Source organism: Pogona vitticeps, chromosome 8, assembly GCF_051106095.1.
Source record: "Pogona vitticeps strain Pit_001003342236 chromosome 8, PviZW2.1, whole genome shotgun sequence".
In the NCBI taxonomy this organism is placed as follows: Eukaryota; Metazoa; Chordata; class Lepidosauria; order Squamata; family Agamidae; genus Pogona; species Pogona vitticeps.
The window spans coordinates 18,698,661-18,720,483 of NC_135790.1; the positions used below are offsets into that span (position 1 = coordinate 18,698,661).

The 21,823-nt window shown below is 40.2% G+C and overlaps 1 protein-coding gene and 1 long non-coding RNA gene across 7 annotated transcripts in view; one reads left to right on the forward strand and one right to left on the reverse strand.

Moving 5' to 3' along the window:
- Positions 1–21,823, reverse strand: part of KIRREL3 (kirre like nephrin family adhesion molecule 3) — an 846,407-nt gene that overhangs the window by 486,950 nt on the left and 337,634 nt on the right. The window lies entirely within an intron of this gene.
- On the forward strand, positions 337–16,101 carry LOC144584207 (uncharacterized). The gene is made up of 2 exons (XR_013538318.1): positions 337–11,576; positions 14,742–16,101. It is a non-coding gene; the product is annotated as an uncharacterized LOC144584207 (long non-coding RNA).

The window sequence follows — 21,823 nt, forward strand, 5'->3', positions numbered from 1 at the left end:
TAGACCTTGGCCATACATCGCTATATTTGCTGCTTTAGACATTCTTACCTGTTTTTAGACATTTTACCTTTTGTATGACTATATATGCCACTCTCCTCAATGGTTTACCTTTTATCTTTTAGCAGTTTTACATTTTAGCTTTTTACCCTTTTTTTATCCTTTATTTTTACCTCTTGTATGGCTTTGTAGTACATGCCTGTCTATGAAGTTATGTATTCAATTTTGTATGGCTCGATGCCGTAATAATAAAATGTATGTATGTATATTTTCCCTATCAATAGCTGAATTGACACTCAGGAAATAGTAATTTCAGGAGCATATTTAAAGAAAATGGGTAGCTGACTATTAGTACAAGATGGCCTTGAAGCTTTTCAGGATAAAGATGTTTTTTAAGGTCCTCCTCACTCTAGGTTCCTCGCTAAAGGCCTCCTGTGTTCCTGCTTGACACTCTATCCTCTATGAAACCACAGCTGTAAACAGGTCATGAAGCCCACCTTCAACCCTCAACTTGACCTTACAGGAAGATCCATCCTGACCAGATGAAGGCTCAGCCTGACTGTCAACTGCCTCTCAGTTTGCAAAGATACAGACCAGATTGTGACCTCATTCTAACATTGGAGGATTCTGACCAATGGCTAGGCTGGTTAGGATAATTGTGGGAGCTGCAGTCAAAGAAAGCAACTTTATCAAGACCTGCTTGGCACGTCATGAGCTTGCCCAAGGCGACACAGGCCAGCTCTTCCTCCCTGAAGGCACAACAGGAAATCCAACTCCCAACTTCTTGCTCCACAACCAGCCTTCATAACAACTCTGACAAAGGGGGGAATCTTTTGTTGCTTCCCACTGCACACATTTTTCTTGTCAAACCTTGGCATCAACAAACAGTTCATCAGAACAACTAGTTCAATTATCTCTCATGTGCTTGCGAAAATAACTAAAAACAAAAGGGGGAAATAATAAGAGATTACAAGTCTGGAAGAAGAAACTGATTTTCACGTGGTACCAAAAAGACCACCATGTAGGTGACCCTGTCTGGATGGGTTATTCTATAATTGAGCTGCCACTGCTGAAAAGGCCCTGCCCTTGATAACATTATATTTCATTTGATGGGGACAGCTGTGGAATAACCTCTGAATATGATATTTTACCCTGAACAAATATATATGGAAAGAGATTATTCTCTAGTTATAAATAACTGTTATCTAATTGTTTTAGCCCCAACCCTTTTAGGGTTTCAAAAACTGGCATAGAAGGAAATTTTTAAAAAGGAAACCATTATAAAGTATTGATTTAAGAGGATCCCATTGACCAGTTTCCATGAAGAATCTCATTTATTTATGTTTGGTCACTTAAAATTCTCCAGATGGTTTTCAAAGTGAGCCCATCTATAATGTGTTGCACTAATCAAATTGAGAACTTCCCAGAGAATGGATATTTTCAGCTAGGCTAGTTCTGTATGAACAATGGTCACCAGTTATACATGAGCCTAAGCTAACAAAAAGTATAGTGAGCCACCGTGGTCCTCTGTGGCAATGGTTACAAAGTTGGATCTAAGAACATTTTGAAATTATGAACCTGATCCCTTAGACTGAGGCAATGACAGTCCAGAGCGGGTTTAAAATTACTCAGCCAAATGACACCAACATGCTGTCTGGACTGAACCCATTTTGGTACAGAGAACTCTCCAATATAGAGAGATCCACCTGGCTGTCCATTTGACATCAAGCAAATACAATTTTTATGTCTCCAAACTTTTTGAACATAATTTTAGCCTATGCTGTATTTTAAGGCCTAAGATTTTTCTAGCTTCTTCATTTAAGTTTTAATTTTTCATAGCTATGCCATTTTTATTCTGACAGGCGTGGGTGACTTTTCTTAAAACTGTCCTGGCAATTTGTATTCAAGTATAAACAGAGGATACAATCCTTCAAGTATCCTGGCCCCTGGTATAATGACATTTAAAAAGTATCTGAGGCAAATGAAACAATGAAGAAACTTCCCACAATCTCAGCAAAATAAAGTTTGCAAAATTTCACCTTCGTTAAAACCTAAGGGATTCTGTTTGAAAGGAACACACAAGGAAATGTCAAGGGTAGGAAAAAGAGTTTTGAGAACACGAGTAATATTCCTCATGTGGTCTTTCTGCACACCCCTGAATCAGCCTGTTTTTTTTTTTTTTAAGGAACAACTCTTAAGGTCCCACTTACTGCTTCATTTGGAACTGTCCATGGTCCCTGAATTCACATATTTGAAAGACATTCTTCTCTACAGCTTACCGCTTTCAGTTTTCTCTCATTATCCAAGTCTCATTCACTGAAGCAAGATACAAAAGCTTGTGATTTCATAGTTGTTAATCTAGATATAAAAACACCAGTCTGTAACAACATGGAGACTCCATTATTTCAGCCACAGCCTCTTGCCAATTTTTCAAGAGTCACTCACTCGCACACAAACACACACACACACAAATGAAATGTGTGGAAAACTGACACAACAGAGTAGTTGGTTATTTATTCCCCAAGCCAAATCACACTTCTGTCTTCCCAGGGTACTGTTAAAATAATTTTTGAGCAGCAAGAAGTAAACAGAGCGCTATCTAGGTCATCTGCTATTTTCAATGTCACAGCAAAAATGACTGTTCAATTAGTGGTGCCACTCTGGATACACTAGCGTGAATGGAGGTATAGATCCCATTGCTTTTTGACATCTATTTTTGACTGCATTTTGCCACCACACTACATCTATTATATTTTTGTTCAACTATGCAGGACAGAGGGTGCCAATTGTGTGTAAAAAATGGCTAGTATCATTGTACTAGTTAATGTGAATGGAAAATCTTTATCTCACCAATACACAGGACACACACACACACATTGCAAAATGATGATTATGTGCTATGCTATAAAGTATCATAATGCATCAACCCTTCAATGCTTTCATGCATACCTGCATGTATATCTGTGTACACAACAAGTTTCACCCACTACAGTTCATGAGAAAGGGAAGGAAAAGTGCATTGGGAGCTTCTGGATTCTTTGCAAAATATTGAGCATTTCATGGTATGCACTTTTTGGAGAAAATGGAAGTCAGGGGCCCAGCTTACAAGACTTGATGTTCTTGTGAGAGCAGACACCTGGCGACATCCAGAGTTCCTGTCGTCTCTTTGTTTACCAGTACAAAACTGGGGAGCAAGCAGACTCCCAGACGTGCTAATCTTTAAAGCAGCACCATGTCTCTTGCCAGCTATCTGCAAAAGACCACTAAAGTTCTTTCACCTGCCAGGTGCAAAACCTGATTCTTTATTTGCTCATCTGTCACCTACAGATATCTTGCCAGCAGCCTGGTTTCAGTCCTGGTGCTAGCAGGGAGGTGTGAACTGCATTCTAAAGAGACCCTGCCCGGCTATTCATCAGCATTCAAGTGCAAGCCACTAGTTGGGATAGTATCTGGTTCACAACTAGATTTATGTGATGCCTTTTCTGAACACTGCCCATCCATTAATCAATCATCCTTATCAACCGCCAAGTATAGGGAGCCCATTCTACCGTCACCACCTAATGAAGAGTGTTACCAAAAAATAATGATGCAAAAGGAATGCATTAGTTGGGCATCTGATGGAGAACATACAAAAGTACCTTAGGAGACTTCATTATAAGAACGTCTTTAAAAGGTTCTGTCAATGTCCACCCTCCTTTTCTTCCCTTTTGCTGATTTAAACATGAGTGCTTAAAAGACCACAGAATGCATATCATCCTGGTTCTGTATTGGGATAGAGAAATGATGATTTTATGGGCTTAAAAGCCATGAGAATGGTTAGGAATATTCAGGCACTTTCACAGATTTAGCCGAAAAACATGGAGAATCGAATACTTATCCAGCTCCTTCTGTGGATGGAATCTAAGTCATTGTACCCCACGAACAATCATGGATTCAAAGTGTTCACCTTACAGTTAAAGATCAAAGGTAGGCAGGAGAGTTGGTTGCAGAGGCTTTGGAGTGAACACTGATATAATCAGCTGTGGCCAGTGGGTTACCTTTTCACAAAAGGAGACACCCCATAGACACTGTTCTCCAGTGTATGAAAGACACCAAAAGCAAAATAGCCTGGAGCAAGTTAATGAAAGAATTCCCCACTCTATAGCAAAATCTTTAGGTTACAGAAAGCTTGTGAAGTCAGGTTGTGGGAAGAAACCCTTGAGATTTCAAACAAAGGCAAGAGGAACACAGTGAGCTAACCAGGAAAATTTTCACTGGCAAGATGGGAATGATATACAGATTAGCAAATGACCTGTGATTGTGGCAGGTGAAGCATCTGAAGGAGGAGAATTTTCATGCAACCTGGGGGCAGTTTTCAGTGGTCTGATGACATGTTTGAACTACTCTCACATGTTGTACAAGGAGCACCGTATGAAAACAGTTTGAAGGGTTTGGCTAATGTGAAATAATGCAATTTGCCAACTAGTACTGCCAGGCATCGAAATCATATCTCGCCAGTCTGGAAACATCTGTACAAAATATCAACGTGCCTACTGATGTAATATGGATATTTTGCTCCTAAAGTTGTCCACTGCTTAAGGCCAGTGTGCTGAAATCCACACCACAGGCTCTTCCTTTGAAAAGCAAAAGTGATCAATTAAAGCTCCCCCAACATGCATAACAACATGTCTTTTTTGTTTTTGTTTTTGAAAAGAATTTCACTACAGAAGAAACTGCAAAACCTGCTACCATCCCAGGAAAAGGAAATGTTGATGGTTTTCAATAGGGTTAAAATTACAAATGCATTTCATAATCACAATGAAGGGGAAAGGAAAAAAAAATAACTTTTCATCATATGAATGCTTAATGCAAGCTACTACCTGGGGTCAAATTAGAATACAGTATACTAGTCTAAAAATAAAAAAAAAAGTCTCCCAGAATCATCCAGTGTCTGAGAGAAAGAGGAAGTAGTTTCCTTTGATTGATGGCAAGTATCCTCTATTAAAACTAATGGTCATCAGTTCTTTTTGATATCAGGACCTGGGCAGTGGCTGGGCAGTGGGTTACAGAAAGGAAAGTTTTCATTCATTCATTCATTCATTCATTCATTCATTCATTCATTCATTCATTCATTCATTCATTCATATCCCACACCCCTTAGTGTCAGGGCACTACTCTGGAGAGTAGGAAAGCCTACCTAATATTACTGTGAGTACATGAATATAATCCTTTATTGTGGCACAGGCAAATGCTTTTTAGGGAGCCTCATGACGCAGTGGTTAAACTGCTGCACTGCAGCCAAAACTGTGCTCATGACCTGGGCTTCAATCCCAGGTGTCCAGCTCAAGGTAGACTCAGCCTGTGTGTGTGTGTGTGTGTGTGTGTGTGTGTGTGTGTGTGTGTGTGTGTGTGTAATTAACTTGTAAACTACTCAGAAAGTGCTTGAAGCGCTATGGGGCAGTATATAAGCAGCATGCTTTGCTTTTTTCTTTTTTTGCTTTGTACAGGATTCTCTGCGTGCTGGAGAACAACTCTGCACCTTCATGGTTTAAGGAGGAAGCCTTATTCAGTCATTCATAAAGTATGTGTTGTAAATGCCTCCAGCATCCAATAAACACAGCTATACTTCTTCCAATTATGTATTTGACTTGGCAGTATCAGAGTTGGAAAGAACATATTGTTTGTAATTTCTTTCTTTCTTTCTTTCTTTCTTTCTTTCTTTCTTTCTTGGCAACAAATAAGGAATAACTAAGTCACACACAGCATTTGTAATTTAATGAGGGACAATGCCACTGCTTTGGTGTTATAACTGTAATTGTAACTACTTCAACAGTATGGTATATGGTATGTGTGGCCTCAGTAATTAACTATGAGTCAGAGCAACAGCTTTTAGCAATCTCATGTTTCGCAAAAAAAAAAAAGTGCCTGTTTTACTTACTTTTATATCATCATCATCATCATCATCATCATCATCATCATCATCATCATCATCATCATCATCATCATCGTGTGCCGTCAAGTCAATTCTGACTGATGGCAAGCCTTTTCCAAGTAGAGAATACTCAGAAATGATTTATCATTCCCTTCTGCATAATAAGACTGGATATTTATTTTTAGAAAACTGTAACAAAATAGTAACTAATTACATTACTGGATCTTGGAAGTGTAACTGCAACTAATGGTTTTTAAAATGTCACTTGTAAAGGTTTTGGCAAAGTAATTATTCACTGATAGTAACAAATATGATGATGATGCCTTAAAGCATCATCCTGCCCCTGCTCAGTTATGCATGGCTTCAGGATTCCATTGTCTTCATTCTTCCCATATGCACGTTTCAAATGCTGTTCCTAAATAAAGGGTAAAGGTTCCCCTTGACAATTTGTCCAGTGCTCATCTCCGTTTCCAACCCATAGAGCTAGCATTTTGTCTGAAGACAATCCTCCGTGGTTATGTGGACAGCGCAACTAGACCCAGAACGCCGTTACCTTCCCACCGTGGTGGTACCTATTTATCTACTTGCATTTTTGCATTGTGCATGCTTTTGAACCGCTAGGTTGGCAGGAGCTGGGACAAGTGACGGGGGCTCACTCCATTGTGTGGATTCGATCTTCTGACCCTGCAGCACAGAGGCTTCTGCGGTTTAACCCACAGCAGCAGCACCATATTCCTAGTGTGTCCCTAAATGATTGGTGGTGAGTTATTTACTGCAAATGGGGCACTATCCTTCCTTGCTTTCAGGCCATGTTCAGCCAGCTTACTTTTGGTTAACTGAATATCCCAGGCAGAGAGACAGGGAAATCTTTCCCTCCTGCTGAATCTGCAGCCTCACACTGCTAGGGGTTGATAAAGAGGGAAGCCGTAATATTGGCTGTTGGGATTTCCATGCTTGCAACCACAAAGGGCATGGCACCCACTGCTACTCATCTAAAATGAAAATACCTAGCGGCTATACTACTCAAGATCACATTAGGCTGCCTGCTACTTTTACATACTTTGCTTCTTGTCATGTATTTTCAGAAAATAAAAAAACAACAACCCTGTACACCCTACAACGCTCAGCCCAAAGTTTCTCAAAGAAGCAGCAGTTCCTCTGAAGTATCTGTCGGTGAACCACTGGTGCTGGAGGGTCATGGCTTTCCTGTTACCTACCTCTGGGGATCCCTTAATATATATTTCCATCTGACAAGAAATTCCTTACCCAGCTCCTTAATCCGAATGCTCTGTAGCTATTACACCACTTCCTGTAATTACATTTTCATTTCATTTACACAGTTAGTTGTTAGCAAAGAACCAAATAGCTCTATGTTCCATTCCAATAAAGCCGGTGTTTTACTGCATGTTTTAACGTGGATTTGGTAAGGGATCCCCCCCTCCCATGTTTACTCTGGGGATTACTTTTTTTTTTCCAAAGCCTAGCCTTAATTCCTTCCCAGATGAAGCTTGTAACACACGGAAGGAGATAATTAGTTCTGTAAGACTGCTAGATTTAAGTGGAAGGAAGCTTTCCCCACCCTTGAACCCTGATCTCCCTTGGCTTTCTTCAACTTAACTGCCAAGAATAAAATTAACCAAGCCCCCTCTCCCAATGCTGCGTACTTTGAACATCTCACCTGATGAAAGGACCATATTCCCCGAAGCACTTACTGTACAGGGTATATCTCAGCATCTTCTTGAGCTATGAGCTGCTTTGTTTTGCTAGTGTTATCTTACAAAACAGCCGTATTGCAGTGTTTTGTAAAAGGATATTGATTAGCCACCTACTCCAAATTTTAGAGTGTGGATACAAGATCATTTCATTATCTGCCCCTGTTTAAATGATAATTTTATTTACCAAGCAAACTCCTACACTGAATTCCGCAAATAGAGTGCAATGTTCCTCAATCTCCTTCAGCATTTGTGCTAATTTCCAGGGGTCTATCATGACAAAACCTAAGTAATTGCTATTGTTTACACACCATTGCACTGAAGTTTAAGGAGTAACTACATGAGCCCAAAGCCATTTCTCTCTCCTCACCCTTCTCTCTGTCTCTCTCTTTTACACACAGAACCACTAACAAACAGGGCAACTCATAAAAGCAATGAAACGGGGACAGAGAAGAGCATTCTTAATCCTTTCCTTGACCATTTCTTAGCTCTGAAGCATCCACTTGAGCAGCTTTTTAAATGTATGTTCCATTTCAACCAGATTTGTGTTATGTTTCTGAACAGCAGGTCCCTATGTTGTCCGTTGATCCATGACTACTGGATTAAGGCTTATATGTTGGCAACTAATAGGTTTACTGAACAGCATATATGCAGGGCTTTTGGCAAGGTTTGAAACCGAGGCCTGCAGCAGAGTTTCTCTCAGTCCAAGGAAAATGAAGAGAGAGTTACGAGTGTGACTTGTTCTGAAGTGGGATAGTGTAATATTAATTCCCTGTGCTGGAATTAACAAAATGTTGCTTTCCTGCTGTTTTACAGATTGCATTGAAGAGCAAGTTAAGGTGGCCCTGTACCATATCATGGAGGAAAGTCCTCTGCTTGTAGGCATCCTCTTTTCGTAGGGCTGTTACATACAAGGAAAACATGGCCCTTGAAACTGGCCACTCATAATGAGCAATTGGGCAGCCCCTCTGAGTCTGGACCACTCTGAGTCTTGCCCACAGTCAGAAGACAGAATCTTATATCTATTTAAATTCCATCATTTCTCTTAACTTGTACATCTAGATAAGTGTGAGCATATGTAAATTTCATGCAAACATATCTCTTCATTTGACCTTTTTTTCTTTTCTCTTTTTGGCGATTCAGTTCCTCTCTTTTGGTGATGTATAAGCAGTCACTTTATATGGTCTAATGCTGCATTCTCTAGTCATCCTTTCCAATATCCCTGACTGTCTATCGCACCACAGAAGCCTAGACATGGTCTTAATGAGTCAACTGTACAGCTCAATAAAAGCAAACATTGTCTTTATATCCTTGACAGCAGACGTAATGTGGAGGTGTTTTCAGAGGTCTTGGATCCAAAATTTGGAGGGCCACACTTTTGTCCACCCTAACTTACACAGTCAAACATTTTTTTATAATCTCAGATTCCATTTTTAAACTAAATTATTGTATCAGGGTGGGCCTCCAGAGGTTGTTTCCCTGAAGTGCCTAACGCTGGCTGCTCTAGTTAAGGTAAACTGGAGAGCTACATGTCATGGACCCCTGTATTGTACTGTTTTAATACAAAATTTCTGGTTGTGTTCCTTTCATCATATGAAGGCCCAACTGAATTTGTGTGACAAGTTTCCCCACTTTCGTAGCACTTTAAAAGAAGTATCAGTAGTTCATGCCTAATTATTCTTGAATTAGCTAGGTGATTCATCAGATCTTATTATGGATGCATAATGAATTTACCAAATCCGTATATATTAGCAAGATTAATTCTATACAAATCCCCACAATTCAGCCATGTGCTATTTGTTTTCATCACGCCTCCCCCCAATTCTTTTTTCATAAGCTAATTAGCTGAAATTATTTGTATTTGAATAAAGGCTAGAAACACACATAAGGAGTGATGAGCTTCTAAGTACGTAAATGAAAATGCATGCAGCCTACATTAATTCTGACGGAAGCTTCATAAAGAATTAATATCTTTCAACCATCTCCGTTTTCCGTCATAATAATAGGTCTAATCGAGATGAGTGGGTGAAACAATGCAGAGCCCATAACTAATACAGCTCCCACATGAATTACTAAATGAAATCTTTAGGCAGAGCTCTTGCTTTTGATGTTACACTTGGCAGAATGTTTTCCTTTCCACCTACAGAGAAATAAGCCACCTTCTCTGACTCCAACCACTGTCAAGCTTTCCTCCTCAGTGCAGAACCAAGAACTTTGGAGAGCACAAGCTATGTTTCTTAGTCACTGGTTTTTCAGACTATGCTCTGAGGAACCTTGGATTTCTGTAAAAAGAAGATCAAGAATGGAAGTCAAGTCTCCTCTGAAAGTCAGCGTATCCACTACTATTAAAGTTCAAGATGGTGGCACTGCTGGACACTGTCACAGGATTCTTTAAGTGCTAGAAGTCATCACATGACCTTTTTCCATTGCCCACAGCTTGCAGCTTTGCTTCTTTGTTGTGTGATTGGTCATAAGGTCAATCCAGATTTTGCTTACGAGTTCAGAGGAAAGTGTATCAGTGGAATGCTGTTGAGCTTTCAGTTTCAAATAATGGACCATTTGCATTGTCTAGCTTTGTCCTCAGATGCTATCTTTTTGGGAAGGGCATAGCCAACAAAAATGGCACTATGAAGCTGATACAGAAATAGACTTATCCCTCCAACTTTATCCCACACCAGCACGTGAGTATAAACTTAGACCACTTGTCAGTTCTATCTGCAATACCAGAAATGCCATCTAACAGAGCCCTCCCTGACAAAACACAAATTGGCGCAGACAATTAAAAGGACTTCGGGCAAGTCAGGAAAAGTATTTCAGAATACAAAGTGAGCAGAGCATCAGTGGATCCACCAATTGTTATACAGAAACAGTGGGAACTAATGGCTCTGATTTCAGTGGAGTGGTGGATTTGTGTTGGGTTTTACTCCAACGTTTCACATGGGTTACCCAAGATGGTAGACCTTATCCCCAAAATAGTTTCAGCATTTTGGGTGGCTCCTTCAAAGTTCAGACTAAAATCCAGAACTTTCACTGAAAAGGGAGCTTTCACTACAAAGGAGCAAGCAAGAAGCTTTTGATGAGGAAAATGTTCATGAAATTGTCAGCCTAGCTCAGTCTAGTTTGACATCAGGCTATGTACGTGAAGTGAACAAGGGGCTGGCTGAACAGAACATCCACAATTGCTCCAAATGTTGGAATGACCCTTGGGGATGTTCTCTTTCTTTGATTCTTTTTTTTTTTTTGGCATCTTCTTACCTGTAGCTTTTCTCTGCACAACTCATACGGTGCTCTGGGCAGGCCTCAGCCTGGTCTGTGCTAGAAGTCCCTCACATATGCTGCATTGTCCATCTCTCATCTATACAGTATGTGTTTTGAGTTACAGCAAAAATCAGCTTATGGGGGAAAGAATTCAAATGTGAATGCGTGGCTGAAGGTGTGTTCGTGGAGTATGCAGAGGATTAGGAAGGGGAAAAAGAATGGCATAACAAGAGATGAGTTGGAGTGTTTTTTTGGTTTACAGGGGATGTGTTTATTGGTTCATTGCAAGGGGAAGGCATTTGAGCAACAGCAAAATCCCTTACATCCAATTACTGTTTTCTCTCACTTTTAGTTGGAAAACAGCGTAGTCTAAGACTCACCAAAGTGGGTCACAGCTTTGTCGAGGCGCTAAATGCTTCACTTCACCAGCACACTGAAAGATCACTTTGTTTTGATGACAACTTTCTCATTGGAAAACTCCATCTCTGCTTGGAACTGGGGCCAGATGGAATAATTCAACTTATCAGTGGCTAACCTGAGAGGAAAGTCGTGTTCTCTCATGTAGGACTGACAGTGATGTAAATGGCACATTGAAACTGATTAAGAGATTCATAACTTCGTAGGTTGCTTGCAGCCCCGAAACTCCAAAGAAGCTGGCTGGACTGGTACTGATGACAAGACTGTCACAAATAATTTTGGTAAGAGAAAGAGTAAATCATATGTCATGTATAGTACAATGGGGATGGATCAGACCAATATCAGTTTTCCATGGGGTTAGTCATAAATTTGTTCTACACTGTATTCTATGAATATTAATAAGAACAGAGTAGTAGTAGTAGTAGTAGTCGTAGTAGTAGTTGTAGTAGTTGTAGTTGTAGTTACCCTGGGTGTTATTAGTGCATTAGGAGCAATACCAAATGACCCAGAAAACATTTTTTGTACTCTAGGCATAAATAAGATAATGATACAGCAGCTGTGGAAGGCTGTCTTGCTTACAGCAGCACATATTTTAGAGAAATATCTATGAATATTCTAGGTCCTTGGGAATAACCTGCTTTTCAAGGAATTAAATCCACCCAGAATTTGGAGGCTTATGTATAATGAAAATAATATTAATAGTAATTTAAAAGTTGCCTAAAGCTGCATATCTAAACTGTAAGTATTTCCCCCTTATATACATTTAGGTATGGATTTCCCTTGAAATATGTATTATTATATAACTTTCATTGAGTATTACATTACTGCGCTTGGACAAATGTGGAAGCTAATTGAAAAAAAGTCCTTTCTCCCTCCCCAATCTATAGATTCATTCAGAAAGCAAGAATTAGGCAGATTTACTTGAAATACAAGCCAAACAAAAATTTCCAACTGTCATACATATGAGATTTGCAAAAAGACCCTGAAGGCACTGCTGGATTTTTACTGGCTGAAAGTCACACAGGACGTAATGTCATCCTGTAACACACCTTCAGGAAGCAGCAATCCACAGCTGAGAGCAAACACTGAGAAATGAAGTAGAGAAGCGACCTCCTTGGATATTCAACTTAAATCTCAAGTGTTGGATCTAGTGCTGAGTTTCTAACTGAGAACCATCAGTCATTTAACCTATTGATCTTACTTTCCCACCCTTAGATGTGCCTTAATTATTCATCATTTACATCTTGTTAGGTTTGCAGATGCTTGGAAGCATTTACAAAAAAGTCATCGGGGGCCATGTGCCCGTTGCTTTTTTCCCCTTGCAATCGATTTACAAGAATTTCTTTCTTCCCTTTACTCTCTTTTTCTGCACATCTAGCACATTACATGCTAGCATATATGACATAAAGAGCATCGCTATTTGCAGGACTAAAGATCTTTCTTCAGTTCTTAGGGAAGCGGGAAGTATTCTGAAAAAGGGACTTCAATGCATGGCCATTTTTAAAGTCTTGGGAGTAGGGGTCTAGGGGTCCCCTGGAGTAATGGGCAGGCATTTTTTTTCCTTTTAGACTGGAACTTCCAGAATTTGCCTAGAATTTCTCCAGGCAGAATTTCTAGGAGATACAGCCCAAATCAGATGTTTACAGAGGAGACATCATTACACACACATGAGCTTCCCATCTATGACTTTTGAGGAGTAAAAAAAGGAACTATCCATCCGATGAAGTTGGGATTCACTGGGATTCCCATGCAGTCTTGTCATCCCAGCCTTCACCACTTCTTCTTCCTCTTCTTCCTCCTCCTCCTCCTCCTCTCCTCCTCCTCCTCCTTCCTCTTCAAAGCTGAATAATGGATGAGAAGCCTCCATGTAAATAATGAGGCCTATTCTGTAAATGTCTATTTTTGGCTGTATCTCTTACATTTCTGCCAGAATGATTTCCAGGCTCATTAGGGAGTAGCAATCCAAAAGAAGCAAATATCCTATGCCTAGTGATGGGGACAATACTTAAGGACCCTGGGTGCTCCATGGTTTGCTTGAAACACTTCACATACTGATGTCTTCCAGGTGTTTTGGACAACAAAATCTAGAATTCCTAGTCATTAACTATGCTGATTGGGACCAGGCTGGTGCATCATGGTTCTTCCTTGGAGGTAGGGTGGGGGAAGCTTTTCTCAGGCCAGTTGCCTGTTTATGGCACTTACTTTGTAGTTCTGTGCACACTTATCCTGGACTTAAGTCTAATTGAATGCGAATAATCTTATTTCCAACTATGCAAGCGTGTTACTTACAACAACAAAAAACATGCAAAAATGGCTGCAGACTTAGTGATACTACATGCAGACACATTAGAATCAATGGGATGTAAATTGCACTCTGTTCAGTCATTGGCACAGTGTACATTCTTACTGTGAATAGAGGAGAGCTCTACAACACCACTTCTCAGTTACTGGATGTGTTGCTCTCTTACATGTGGAGAGCGATGAGTCTGAAGAGGAGAGTTTCTGCTAACCTATTTTCCAGGCTCCTGACTCACATTTCTCTTCCAATATTATAGGTAAAGGTAAAGGTTCCCCTTGACAATTTTTGTCCAGTCGTGTTCGACTCTAGGGGGCGCTGCTCATCCCCGTTTCCAAGCCATAGAGCCAGCGTTTTGTCCGAAGACAATCTTCCGTGGTCACATGGCCAGTGTGACTTAGACACGGAACGCTGTTACCTTCCCACCGAGGTGGTCCCTATTTATCTACTCGCATTTGCATGCTTTCAAACCGCTAGGTCGGCGAGGAGCTGGGACAAGTGACGGGCGCTCACTCCGTCATGTGGATTCGATCTTATGACTGCTTGGTCTTCTGACCCTGCAGCACAGGCTTCTGCGGTTTAGCCCACAGCGCCACCATGTCTCCAATATTATAGTCTCCATATAAAGGGCAGCAATGAGAATGCTGCCCATGGTGTGAGTGGGTTTAGTACCGTCAAGTTGGAACCAACTTATAGTGACCCTAATAGAGCTTTCCAAGGTAAGTGAGAGATTTAAGGAGTGGCTTTACCAGTTCCATTCACCCAATCAGTTTCCATGGCTGAGCAAAGATTTGAACAATGTTCTCCAGAGTCCTAGTCAGTCACTTTTATCCACCACACCACACTGGGAATATCATGGTAGCTGTACATAGTTCAATGACTGAATGGGGGTTTAGTCTTGTACCTTGAGGTGCCATTAGAGATAAAATATCAAGATGATACCAAATGCATTCACAAACGGGCAATGGCCTAAACCAGCAGAAGACTAAAATCTTGTAAAATCTGAGTTTCATAATGTGTGCTCTATGAAGAATCTCTTTCCTCAAACCATTTTTATCCCTTTGCAAACAAGCAATGCAGTTGTTGCCGGCACACTGCCTCTACAGTTTACATATATTATCATTTTGTAAGGTATTCTACTATATTTCAGAAACATTCGTGTCTGGTGAAGGAGCATCAGGTATCCTTCCCCCCCCAAGACGTCCCGCTTCAAAGAATGCAACTTAGCAGCAGCAGTGAGAAAAGGAAGTAATCTCCGTGCTCATTTGCAGAAGAGATGCTGATGCCTCATTTGCTATCTGTGTACTCAGCTTTCTGCTCTGATACCTTTCACTCGCATTCTGTTGCCTTTCACACTTCTCCAGAATAAAACATTCTGGCCAGTAAGGATGTGTATATTTTATTCCTCTGTTCTATAAAACTCTAGCCTAATCCCTGAGAGGAGAGAATGAAGTAGTGGGAAGAGCCCATAGAGAAAGGAAGGAGAGAGAGAGAGAAGGGAGGGAGGGAAAGAATCTGGAAAGAAGTGATTGATTGACTGACTTTCTAGGTTACTTTACTCTAACGCTCCCAGAGGTGAAAAGGCACACTCATACTCCCAGAACTGAAGCAATCAATCTTTTTCTTCATGCTCTTTATATGCATAGCATAGGTAAGCAATACACAGCGTGATGAAAGATGTACCTCACAGTGTGATCAAAAGGCACATGTCTTGCCTGTGACAGAGAAGACATTACCTTGGGGGCATGGGGTAAGTGGTGTCATTTACAATGGGGGGGGGGAGGAAAACACATGGTGTCATACAGCAGAGATGCATCTATTTTATGGATTGTTAAAATAGATTTTAAAATAGCTCCCACTTCTGGCAAGTTTTCTGCACACAGTTGCAAACACCTAAGACTTCTTTGCATGCTTTGTTTTCAACACTATCTTCCTTCATTTTCACTTTCCCTATTTTGAATTTCATTTCCCCCTTATTTATCCCACTTCCTACTTAATCTTATTGGCTGTGAGTACGGACACATATCTTTGCTTAATTTGTCCCTACAAGTGACAACGAGCAAAGTTCAAAAGTTTTCTCCCTGCTGGGTGAGACTGTGAGAATTTGGGTATATTTTTGCAAAAATCGCAGAAGTTGATTTTCACGAAAACTTTGTTGAATGAGTTTGCAGTTCTCCGCGATTTGCTTAAAAAATGTGAATGCTGCTGAAGATGCGAGAACAGGGAAAAAAAGCCCCTCTTTATTTCTAGGATCAAAATCTCATATTGGATGCTTGTTGTGTTCGCAATGTGCCTAAATAGATCAAGATACTCTTTACCATCAAGGATATAAAAAAGTCTGAGAGTATTAATTGCATCTTTATCTCTGATCATTCATCTGATTTTACAGAAGGCATCACAATGAACATCTGATGTAAGGATATCATGAGGGGTCATACACAAAATCAATTACAGTAGTTAGAAAATTTAAACAGTGGAGTAGGTAGATGAAGTGGAGGGCTAGGAAGAAAGGACGAAAAGAGGAAAATAAAGGACAGCATATCTGGCACACTAGTTGGATTATTATTTTGTTTCAGTGTGTGGAAAAAAATACAGTTTTACAGTTGGATATACTGGATATGTTACTGCTTTAGAGTATAACTTCCAGAATTCCACAGCCTGAATAGCAATGCCAGCTAGAGATAATGAGAGATCTAGTCTAGAAATAACGTTTCCTCATTTGCTGCTTCCTAGTTGATGGCAATCTAAACATGCACATTCACACAACTCAAAATACTTCCATGATTAACAATTTATTGTCTCTAATCTGCTAGAGTGCATTGCCCTGTCTAACGTTGGGTCTGGACTTCATTTTTAGTTCAGATGAAACCTTGCAAGATCCTAGAAGACCACCTATCAGAGGAGGAGCGAACGCCACAGCAGCAAGCTAGCATTCTTAGGAACATGGATGGATTTTGCTGTACTAATAAATTCTCCTATATGGTAGAATGAAGTCCTGCATGTGCATCTCTCTTTGAATAGGAAAAGAAAATAGCCATGGTAGTGTTTGCACAATATTTATATTCTGGCATTGTTTCAGAGGCAACACAAGAGACCTTCAGTTGACAATTGCTATCAGGGAAAGATGATGCCTGCACATGCTGATAGCTACCATTCTTTTAACCTCAAGGTAGCAGCCTTCCAGAAAGGTAATGAGTCATGGTGCCCATTTCCTTCTACTCTGTTCAAATCAGGTGCATATCTCTAAGTTATCACACTTCCAGTTTCTAAACTGAACTGCAAAATATCAAGTACAGTCCTCAGAATGAAAGTGCTGGATTCAGACTAGGTCCACATCTACTTTCTGGATAGCTGTGGAATTGGTTCTATGTCAATGTACTCCCATCTCTGCCCCCAGCTGACTTCTGAGCTTGCAATATCGGAATAACGGCCAATGAGTGTAAGTAATACAAATCAACATTATGTAGAACTATATTTGGGGAGGAGCTGGTTCATGCTTGCATAGAAGAATACAGAGTGTACAAGGGGAGACACAGCTAGTGAAGGTCCTTCACCTGATCTTCAGGTCAGTATCGGGCTTTAATTTTTGGAAAGTAATTGGATGTGATAGCACAATGCCTGAAATTTACTAGAGCACAATTCCTTCCATCAGAAGCTCCACTCATGATTTTGCAACAGCCTTCATTACCTAAAAACACTCAATAGCCCTGAGTGCAGTATTGATACAAAAATAGCAATGACACCGAATTGGAGAATTGCCCATAAACTTCTACCTCAATCTTTGGTGTTTGGGTTTCATTGCATTTAGTGGAACATATTCCTAGCAATGTAACAAAATAACTAAATGAGTCATTTATAATCAAGACAGGTTGTCCTGACATAGTGAGACACTTCTTTGAGCATTTTCAAGCCCTCACAAGAACCTTACCTCCTCTGAGAGACCTATTAGGTAAAGGACTTCCACAAGCTGTGTGCCTCCTTGTACATTGTATGCCCTCCTATGCAAGCATGACCGTTTTCCTCCCCAGAGGTAGGACTACGTAATGTTGATTTGTATTACTTACACTCTGCACAGTGCTGTGACACTGGCTGTTACTCTGATTTTGCAAGCACAGAGGTGAGCTAGGGACAGGCGAGTGATCATTACTCTTTATACAATTTGTGCAAAGTACTATCTCTAGCATTTTTCCCTTTATGAAACTAAGCATAACCAATCAGATGAAGCACACAAGGATACACTGATGGCTCAGAAAGTTACAAACAACTCATCAACAGTTTCTCTTTTTAATGATCCACGCAACAAGGAAATGGATATAATAGTTTCACTTTAGCAACTTACAAAAATAGGTCTGACAAATGCACACAAAGGCTGACAAAGAGAATCTTGCTGACTAGAATTTTATCATGGATTTCTGCTAATTAGAGATGGGCATGAATTAAAAAAAACACAAATCACCTAATTCATTTAAAAATGCTAATTTGTTGATTCATATTTGTACAAATTAATGTCCCCAACGAATACAACTCAGTTTTTTTTTACTATTTTTGATTTGTCGATTCATTTGGCAATAAACCAGCCCCCAAGACACCTAGAGTTTCAGAGGAGCTTCCCATGACTCTTCGCTACAAGCCCTCCATATCTGATTAAGTTTGAGTTTCAGATGTCCAAGTTATACAACCATGAGTAGACCACTCCAGAAAAGTTTCCCTCAGGCACTGGTGAAGACTGGGTTTGCCCAAGCCGGCTGCTAAACGGCACTTTCTTGGGGGAATGCATTTGTGGGTATATAACTTGGATGTCTGAAGCCAAATCTTCATCAAACTTGGAGGGATTGTACGGGAGAGTCATGGGAAGCATCTCTGTAATTTGGGGGTCTCTAGGTATCTGGGGAAAACTTTCCTGGGGGGGCTACTTATGGATGTATAACTCAAACATCAGAAACCCTAACTTCACCAAACTTGCATGGCTTGTCGAGAAGAGTCAGGGGAAGCTTCCCTGTCAATTTGGTGTCTCAAGGTGATGGGGGATATTTACAGAGTTTTAAAGTAAAAAAAAATGAATTGACAAATCAATTCAACAGGAAAAAAATCGTAAATTCATAATTCGTGATTCGTTAACCTTGACAAACCAGGAAGGAAACCAAATCATCATTTTTCCAATTCGTGCTCATCTCTAATGCTAATGTACTGTAGGTACAATCGCGTAACTATTGGTTGTGAACGGATGATAATTTCCTTGCATGGTGAGGAAATTCCAACTAGTTAATTAGCAATAATTTGTTGGTACTGTTTATGCAAATACAGAATTCTGGTTGCTGTTTCAGAATAAGGAAGAAATATCTTTACACTTTCTTGTTTAGTGAGTAAGCACAAATCAGACCAGGATTTGCCACTCTACTTTTTCCAGATGTACAGATGCCAGCACATAAGACTGTGATGTAGGCACTGGTTTGATTCATTTTTCTAAATGAATGGATTTTAAAAGGCACTTGCAATAGATTTTGAAGGAAAACTTGAGACGCTCAGGAGTAAAGTCCAGATTTCTCAGAAAGCAACATATGAAGCTCCTTTACCATTTTTGGACCGTTAATCCATCTGGTCTAGTACTGCTAGTAGAAACTTTAAGACCAGGCTTGCATATTAAGCAGATAGAGGAGCACAGAAAGGTGCCTTACAAAAGATTCAACTATTTCTCTATTTGGTCCAATTACTCTACTCCAATTAGAAGGCTTTCCAAGGTAATTATCATTAACTGCTACATTTCTTTTCAAGCAGGCTGAACATGGAAGTCTCCTCCATTTAAGGTGTGTGTTCTGTTACTGAGCTACCATTCCTTCTGAAACACTGGACGATTGCTCCGGCCAAGCTTTGTTGATCATTCATTTATTCCTGTAGCATCTATTCTCATTGACACAAACTCTCCCATCACCTGCAGTATGATCCTCTGGATCTGCCAAGAATATGGGATCTAGAGCAGCTATTTTCCCTTTCCCTTATACACATCTGCATCAGGAATGCAGGCTATTGTTCTGCAACCGCAGACATCCAACTGATTCATTCTAGATGTAGTAATATTTTGAGTGTACTGTAGATACAGTAACCAAGTTGATAGGATTTATGGCATGACTAGGTTAAACCCCATCGGTTTCAATGACCTCAAGTATGACTACATGTGGCATCAGGCTACACTGCGTAGAAGCAGGGTCATGGGTTATACAATCTAGTGCCCATTTCATAAAGATTCCAGAAAATAGAAACAGAAACAGAAAATTAGAGCCTTTGGCTTAATAGATCATAATAAATACTTTGTCAAACGTATAAATACATGTTGGCAATCATAGGTTAAAAGGATGTCTAACCCATCTGCAGATAAATGAGTATCAGGTGGGGATTTACAGCTATTTTTGCAGGGCATGGAAAACATGCATGGAGAAGAAATTAAATTTATTTGTACTTTAATATAAACTGACCTAATTCATACCACATCTGCACTGTTGCAAGGGGTGGGTAGGGAACAAGTTACAAGGATATGGGGCCCATTTTTACCCTCTCACAAAGCCAAGGAGACTGCACACTTCCTTTAACCTCCCCAATACAACCCCCCCAATGATACCCCCAGAGCCCTAGGGGAGACATGGTTTGCCCTATACTTGCAATGGAACCTTCTTTTGTCCTATTTTAGGCCCATGTCCTTTTTTAGAAAGATGACGTGTTCACCCAGCCCCTCTCCATTTTCCAAAAATAGGATTTTAAGGCTTGAAATAGGTCCCAGGAGAGCAAATTTGGGGACTCTCTGGGTGCAATTTGCACTTCTTTGTAGTTCATGAGTTGAGGGGGGGAGGTCTGGGAGCTTGAAGGGAACACTTAGTCCATGGGAGCATCCAGGAGACCAATAAATAACACTTTGCCCCAGCATATGACAGAAACCAGAATGCAATTGGGCTTTATTTTTGAGTTTCTACAAATGTTGGAATGAAATTCTTTGACGAAACACATCTCCAAAATATGTATGTCGGAAAAGTGCATGCAAAAATTCATACATGGGGGGGGGGGGAAATTGTCTACAGAAATGCATATGTTAGGGGAAATTGCTTGCAAAAATGGGCACTTCAGGGCAAATAATATACATGAATTTTCAGAGTTGTAAAACCGCATAAAACGTGCACGAGTTGTTTCTGTGCAGACTGTAAAAGAAAACATTTACAAACAGACACAGAACCAATCTAGGCTTGAGGGGGAAAAATGGCAAATTTTACAGACAGTGAAGCAGACTTGCCCCATAAACATGGCAGCTATAAAAGCAGCTTAAGTAGAAGGGCTGGTCTGGATAGCAAGTAAAATGAGGAAGAGTTTCACAGCAAAGCTCTTGTGCCTTCATGATTTTGTTTTGCACATACACAGCATGCAAGACAAGGTGACTGGGGAAATTAATAAGGTTGTGGAATGTTGAGGGAATTCCAAGGGCAGCATGCAGAGAGAAAAAATCAAATCACAGCTTAGTTTTTCATTACATTTTCCATTAATATCCAAGTTGTTTGGGGGCAATTCAGATCAGCACCTCACATGAGCTTCTCTCTCCCTCCCTCTCTCTTTTGCAAAGAGCACTGCTGCTTCACAGCTCCACTCATTCAGAACAGCCTGTAATTGCAATGTTGATTTGCAAGGCCATGTCTTATGTATATAGGAAACAGATGCTTTTGGGGACTAATTCTTTCCAGAAAAGAGGTCAACAGAGGTGATGAACCAATGCAGGCAGAGACGGTAGGTTCTTCTAACCCAGAGCTCTGAGCTCACTCTCCTAATTTAGTTGTGCAAGCGGGCAACCCTGGCTCGGATGGCCACTGCAGAAGACCTGACCTCTGCTAGTTATAAAATAATGAAAGGTACTCTTTTTTTCCAATGAAATATTAGGTGGGAGCAAAGGGGGGGGGGGAAACGTAGAAAATATAGCTGTCTTTATTACAGTATGAAATGAGTAGCATGTTTTGTCCTATCAGCCTTCTCCAAGGGCTAGTTATTATATATAACTAATTAGAGTATAATAAGCATGGTATGTATAGATAATATTTATGATTACAGAGTAAATGAAATATTCTTTTAACATCCACCTATCCTGATTTTAAAATATTGATGCAATACTCTAGACAAGAATATTATTAATTAACATAAGAATACGATTACGGCTGTGCTGTAGAATTATGGATCTATGAATTTATTTATATGGGGCTGTCC